This window comes from Macrobrachium nipponense, chromosome 40 (assembly GCF_015104395.2).
Source record: "Macrobrachium nipponense isolate FS-2020 chromosome 40, ASM1510439v2, whole genome shotgun sequence".
Lineage (NCBI taxonomy): Eukaryota > Metazoa > Arthropoda > Malacostraca > Decapoda > Palaemonidae > Macrobrachium > Macrobrachium nipponense.
Window position 1 is genome coordinate 32,605,479 of NC_061101.1, and position 7,559 is coordinate 32,613,037.

Genomic DNA, 7,559 nt, shown 5'->3' on the forward strand with positions numbered 1-7,559 from the left:
GGTGTGTGACTTCCGAAACCAAAGAAAGAATTTGGAGAACAAATCTAGAAGTGGGAGGAAAGTCGATTAAGTATTAATTATAACTTTAGATGCCTTGTCTTCGCTTTTGCTTCAACTGGCATGAATTAGTGACAGAACAATTCATACCAATTAAACTCATGCTTTCGGAATTATAGTATTTTAGGATATATACTTATCACATTTTATCTATCTAAATGTGCATTAAATGTGCATGTATATAACTATAATATGTATGTATGTATGTATGTATATACATACATATACATATATATATATATATATATATATATATATATATATATATATATATATATATATATATTTATATAAAGCTACAAATGTCCTTTAATATCCAATTGGCTCTACCTCGGAATTAATATATTTTCATATATGTTAACTGAAGGGGAATTTTTTTTAGTTGATAATAATTTCGTCCTCTCTTGGGTTCGAACCAGCGCACAGAGGAGAAATCAGGATTTCAGTGACGTTTTATCCTGATTTTTCCTCTGTGCGCCGCTGGTTCGAATCCACGAGAGTACGTAATTATTATCAACTGAAAAATTGCCCTTCGGTTAACGTATATATGAAAATATATAAATTCCGAGGTAGTGGGAATTGGATGTTAAAGGACAGTTGTAGCTTAATGCACACACACACACACCACACACACACACACACACATATCACACATATATATTTATATATATATATATTATTAATATATATATATATATATATATATTATATATATATATAATATATTATTTCAAGTGATTTAGTAATATGTTTAAGCAATGACATAATCGATCACATAGCGACGGGTAGGGTGATGCTGAAAGCTGAAGTTATTTATTACCCTTAAGCCCCAGTGATGGAATGATGACGCCAGTCACCCCTTCACTGGGCAGATGCAAAGCTCCTATAACAATATGTAATGACATAAGGGTTTAAAATTTTCTTTCAAATTACATGAAAATTCGTTCAGAAGTGTCAAGGAAATTCCGCGCATAAAGACTTCACCAAGCCAACTGCACCCGTGGAAGATTCCAATGACGCCAGTGCCGCTCCCATTGTTTGACGTGTCAGTTCTAATTCAAAAATACACGTTAAAAATAACGTACTCAAGAAACTTCAAGAAAAGCTAAAACAAATTTACTCTGCAAAACTTCCAAACCAAATTTAAATACGTACAACAAGCGCCGAAGTGTCTTCGGCGAAATCGAGCTTTCTGTACAGTGTATAATCAAGGCCACCGAAAATAGATCTATCTTTCAGTGGCCTCGGTATAATGCTGAATGAGCCACGGCCCATGAAACCTTAACCATGGGCCAGAGGTGGCCTGGTGTATGTATATAAGTTGCCAGACGCACGATTATGGCAACTCTAACCTTGAATAAAATAATAAAACCTACATAGGCTAGAGGGCTGAAATTTGGTATGTTTAAAGATTGTAAGTAGGCTGGTCAACACACTAATTTACAGCCTTCTATCATCAGAAGTTTTAAATATCTGAGAACGGACAGAAAAAAGTGCGGACGGAAAGACAAAGTCAGCACAAGAGTATTCTTTTCAGAAAAATAAAACGACAGAAATGAAAAACTTGTTCAATAGACAACCTTTAATAAAACACCGGAAGGTGAAAGAAATGCGCAGGCAAGTAATCTTAAGAGGAAACACCAAATAAATATGATCCCGGACTCCTTTGCCAATATTCCACGTTTTCAACAGCAGGATTGTCCAAAACGACGAGATTTTCTTTTTAATTTGGCATTAGAGCCAAACACTTATGAGGGACATGTATATATCGAGTTGAATCTAGAGAGGATTGAAACAGGCCATCACACTCACGATCACTGTTTCTACTATGTAATCGATCGGGGACAGCGATTAACATAACCATGGATTCTCTAGAGGGTTATGTCTACATCTTGGGAGAAAATGTGCTGTAATTTACAAGTATGCCTTTGCTTCGTCTAATAAATAGTTCTGTAACAGATGCTATTAGCTTACGTGATGCAGGTCCTCCAGTTTGAATTGCAACAGTCATAAAATTTGAGGAATGTCGTAGTTCAACCGTTCCTCTTGGTGCTTGATGCGTGTGGCTCACGAATCTGGAAACTATTTTCGGCCAGAAGCCGTAAGGATTCGTTCTCTTGACATGTTTACACAAATAAACACACACATCTATACAGACACATGTATAGGGTGTCCATAAAGTCCATTAAAATTGAAAAAGAAAAATCATATTACAAAAGCCATTGATGAGATATCTTAATCAGATCTGTTTTATGTACTCAGCAGTTATCAAAGTTGTTAATCACTTTGCATTTGTGTATTTCAGGTACCCTGTTGATGAAAGAGGTACTGTTAAAAGAACTGCTAATAAAATGGCTACTCTCCCAAAAAAGGCACAATTTGTGTCATGGTTTATTTAAACAAATTCGGATATGCAGACTCAGGGAAACTATAGAACTAAGTAATGATGAGATCCACAGTTACGTCTATCAATTAGCGCATGGCATAAGAAATTTATGGAGACGGGCAGTGTTAGATAAAGGGAGGAGTGAACGACTAAGAACATCTGAGGAAAACATCGGTCGTGTAAGACAAGCCTTTGATCGTTCTCCTTCAAACTCCATCCGTACTGCAGCCAGACATTTACGGATACAACGTTCAATGGTGTACAAATATCTACATAAGAGCTTGCGATTGTAAGCTTACAAAGTGCAGCTCATACAGGCACTCAATCCAAATGATAAGCCAAGAAGAAAAGAATTTGCAGTTAACATGCTGGAACGAATTTCTGAAGACGAAACATTCCTCAGCAGAGTTTGTTTTAGTGATGAGGCAATCTTTCATGTTTCAGGGAAACTGAACGCACTTAATGTGAGAATCTGGGGATCAGAACATCCCCATGTGACTATGGAACTTCACCAAGATAGTCCAAAGCTGAATGTGTAGTGTGGGATCATGTGCAATGGCATCACTGATCCACTTATTCAACGAGACCTCAATTAATGCAGATGTTTACCTTGACCTTTTGACTGAATATGTGGCCCCACAAGAAGATGACCTTCAACCAACCGTCATTTTCCAGCAAGATGGTGCACCACCACATAGGGGGACTGCTTGTTCGTGGGTTCCTATATCAAACATTTCCAGACCGATGGACTGGAAGGGATGGCCCAATTCATTGACCACCTAAGGAACCAAATAGCACTCCCCTGGACTTCTTTCTATTGGGTTATGTTAAAGACATCATGTATCAAAAAAAGATACGGGACGTCACAGAACTCAAGCCAAAGATCACTGATGCATTACCACCCTTGATGAGGCTGTGCTACAGCGAACAGGGCAAGAAATTAAACACCGTCTTGATGTGCTTCGCGCAACTAACTAATAGTGCCCATATAGAGGTGTATTAGATGAGGCAAAAAACTTCAATGTCTACTCCTCATTTTGTAATAATTTCTACATATTTGTCTGTTTATTTGCATTGGTAATATATTTTTTAATTTGCAAAGAGACTCTATGGGCACCCTTTACAAATATACTGTACATACACAAACAAATACAAAGCTTATGCAGACGAATCTCTGGGGGGGATAATTTCACTAGGCAAAATTTTATTAAAACAGCATTGATGGTAAGAAATATAAATTTCAGTAGCAGAAATAAAATTAAATAAAAAAATTAAACTATTCCTCAAAAATATTTACTTCAAAATAAATAAAACTGAAAAGCTTAACAATAAAACACCTTGTTTCTGAAAACATATCGAAAAGAAAAAGCAAAAATAAAACTGACAAGCTTCTGACCTGTCGGTCGAACAACGCGATGAAAAAGGAGAGGCACAGAATAAAAAGAATCTGCCAGACAAACAAATAAACAAAATTCAACTTCCGAAGCGAAGAAGAGGTTAGCAAATTTGTCGTGCAAATATGAGACAAAAGATTCGGAATGGAATGTGTACTATGATTTCAAGGCTGAAGCAAAACGAGAAAGACATGCAATACAAATCAGTACCGAAATAATATTTACCGATTATGGCTGGAACAGAAAAATAATATTCATGATAGAAGGGAGATATAACCATCCCTGTTACTTTTCTCGTTACTTTATGCTTCTTGAGCTATCCGTGAATAACGGTATTATTAGATGAATTTCTACAGCTGCTTTCAAAACTTAATAAATGTAGAAAATGGCGGGTGGTATCAGAGTACAGTGGCTGACTTCCTAAATGTTTGGGAAAAAATCTTCTTTATTTATTTGTTCGACTTTATTTGCTTATGCAAGACTTATTCAACAGACAATGAGAAAAATTAAAATAAGGATACTTTTGTAATAAATGGAAGTGTAAAAAAACCCGAAATATAATTGCTTTACTTTCCCTGAAGAAATTTTGTTTATAGCACAATAAACTTGGGAAGAATAAACGATTCTTAAAACAAATCTCGTATCGTTTTCAGTTTTATTACTCAAATTTCACAATGGGGAGTTATTTTGTCGTTGATTGTGTTGCTTTTTCCATCTCACCATAAAGTTTCAAGAAACCATTTTTCAACTTTTTCAACTTACTGGATCCACTTCATAACTCGGGGATAAACGCCAGACTTTAATTTCTTCGTCGCTAGAACAAGCAGCGGGAGACTATTCTCGAAATCCAGGTGAACATCCCAAAGTGCGCTTTTGCGATATTCATTCAATTTTTCACCACATTTCACCACGTCATTTTCATAAATCTTTCTCCACTTGTATCCCTTTTTCATTTGGATGACGTAGCTTCAGGTACTACTCTTTCACTCTTCAGTAAGCAGTTCGGGATGAGGTCGCTAGTCCCACGCCCGGCCCGACGGGTATTTACAGGGATTATTAATACGGATTTCACCACTTAAAAACCGGTTCATAAGAAGGCGTCTTTTCTGATTAAAACCGAGATAGCTGTCATAGCTTCCACACATACAGAAGGCTGTCATTATAAGTAAATTAAAAAGGTTAATGTTTCCCCCCCCGGGATGTCTAGCAATAGAGAGAGTCCGTTCCTTTCGATGTTGGTGTTGTGGCCTTACAAAAAGGAAGGAACTAGCTATCACAAACAAAAGTTATGAAAAAGACAGCTCCAGCTGCTCGTCAGCATGTCCAACTAATATTAGTTTTTGTTTTTGTAAAGGGCATGAATGCGAGTCAATTAAAGCAAGCAATCAAGAAGAGGACATCTTGAAAATTCGAATTCTCTCTCAGTCAGGTGAATCGCAAAAAACGTTAAGTACATTCTCGTTAACTGAAATATTTAGATGTAATGAGAGTTAATAAGAAATGACAGCAAGTCTGTACAGCATTTTTATATAGTTAAGACTGTAATGCATTTGCTTCACACATTACCAAAAACAATGTTTTTTAACATCTATCACCAAGTCAGTTATGTCGGAGGACATAATGTAATTATGCAAAACATGCCGGAATTTTGACTCTAATACGTAACTCAGCATTTCAACAAATATTTCAGAGGAGAAGTATTAAGCAAAGAGGCGAAAATCATAATAGCAGTAAAATGAAATTAAGATGACCACTGAGATATATGGAAACTTTACTATGCATTTAATACGGTACGTTTTCATTTACAAATAAAATGTATACACATGAAAAATTAGATAAAATATACCAATTCATTTATATACATATAACAATCAGAAGGTTAAAAATAATACAGAATGCTTATCAGATGATATATAAATAAGAGAAATGAAGGCACAGTAGCATGTCATCAGAGATTACTAGTATTTGCAAATTTTTAGCAATAACAAAAATGCGATGAAGCAGGAAATCCAAAGGTACTGACATATAAAACATGTCATGATATATAACAGTTTCAAGAAATTCAAAAAAATTTCTGAGATGAAACACGAACTCCACAAAATGATTTACTAAAATACGTTAAAGCCTATAAACAGAACCTTCGGGAGCCTGCTCAGCTCTCATTTATGAGGCTCTTGAAACCTCTCTGTTTAGATAATGAAGCATTTTGAAAAGCAAATCATTGTGGACATTATTCTTCAAAAATGATTTCATATTACAAACCTCCTAAATTTTGCTACTATTTCATTTTTGCTTACCGACACAGGATGAGTTAAGTGCCACGCTCCTTCTGTTGGCATTCCTGGAGGATACGAGTCACCAGCAGGTCAACAGCAGCAGCTTCTACATTCCAGAGATGACTCAACGAGTCCGGAGAGTCGGAGTAACAACAGACGCGTGTCTTGGAATGCTGATACTCTCAGCATAATAACATCATGTCACTGGGGTTTTCATCTGTGGGGGAAAATATTAAATGCTAAATCGGTGAAAAATGTCCATTGTGCAAATGGCTTCCTCCACGTGATGGCGACAATGAAATAATGACTCGCCTGCCTGTATTACACAGTTGCTCCCTAATTGGCTGAAATAGATATATTCACAGAATAACAAAACTTTCAGGTCCACATTCCATTCTTGTTGGTGTAATACATAGCGTTTCAGGAAATAAAAAGTATTCCCACAAAACTACGAAACGTCTCTACAGCAGAGTAGCTCAGTAATTCAGATGACACGAAATTCAAATATTTTATGATATACAAAAGTTTTCAGAAATGTAAACATATTTCAAGAAATTCAAAACTTTCAGAAGAAATTATTTCAAAATCATAAAGCTTATCATATACGAAATGTTTAGCACTACATGAAATGTTTTAAAAAATGCAAAGCATTATAGAAGATAGAAACCTTTTAATGTAGATATTCCAAGATGTCCACCTTGGACAGCAAAATGTTCCATGTATTACAAAATCCGTTGCCGTTTGAAAAATACATTTATCTAAAAAAAAATAAGTCATAACAAAAACAAAAATAGCTGAAACATCCAAGATGAATGAATTTTATATATATACTCCCTTCTCATTCCTTTTTTTTTTCTCCCGCTAATTCTTTTCTCGGGTTCAGATAAGATCAAAGACGGTGCTCATTAACGCTGGCGGAGTATTTTTTTTTTCTAATTCCCATTACAAAAATGCTGGAAAGGGAAAGGATGAGGGGTAAGAGTTCAGCCGAGAGGGCGACATATCAGAGTGAAGAATTTTTGTTCCTTCGTACGCAAAAAATAAAAAAAAAATAAAATAGAAAAAAAAAGGATAAGGAAGGTGCCAGAAACACTCATTAGTTCTCAAAGGAGATGATCAATCCCCTTTACGCAATTATTCAATAAAGAGTGATAAATCTATTTTTGAGACTCTCTCTCTCTCTCTCTCTCTCTCTCTGCGAATAAGCTTGGTAATTCAGAGCAGGTTTGCTAACATTTGAAAATCTAATATGTTGGTCCAAGATGGCGTTGGAGTTACTGAAAATATGAATAAACCGATGCTCTTTTGTCGGGCTAAGTACTTCGAAGTCCAGCTGAAGCTGTTAAGGAAATCCAACGTTGAAGATATTGATTCAACACTGTGAATGAAAAGGGAAAGGTAAGACTAGACTTAAAAATTCCTTACTGGACTACAACCGAAGGCACT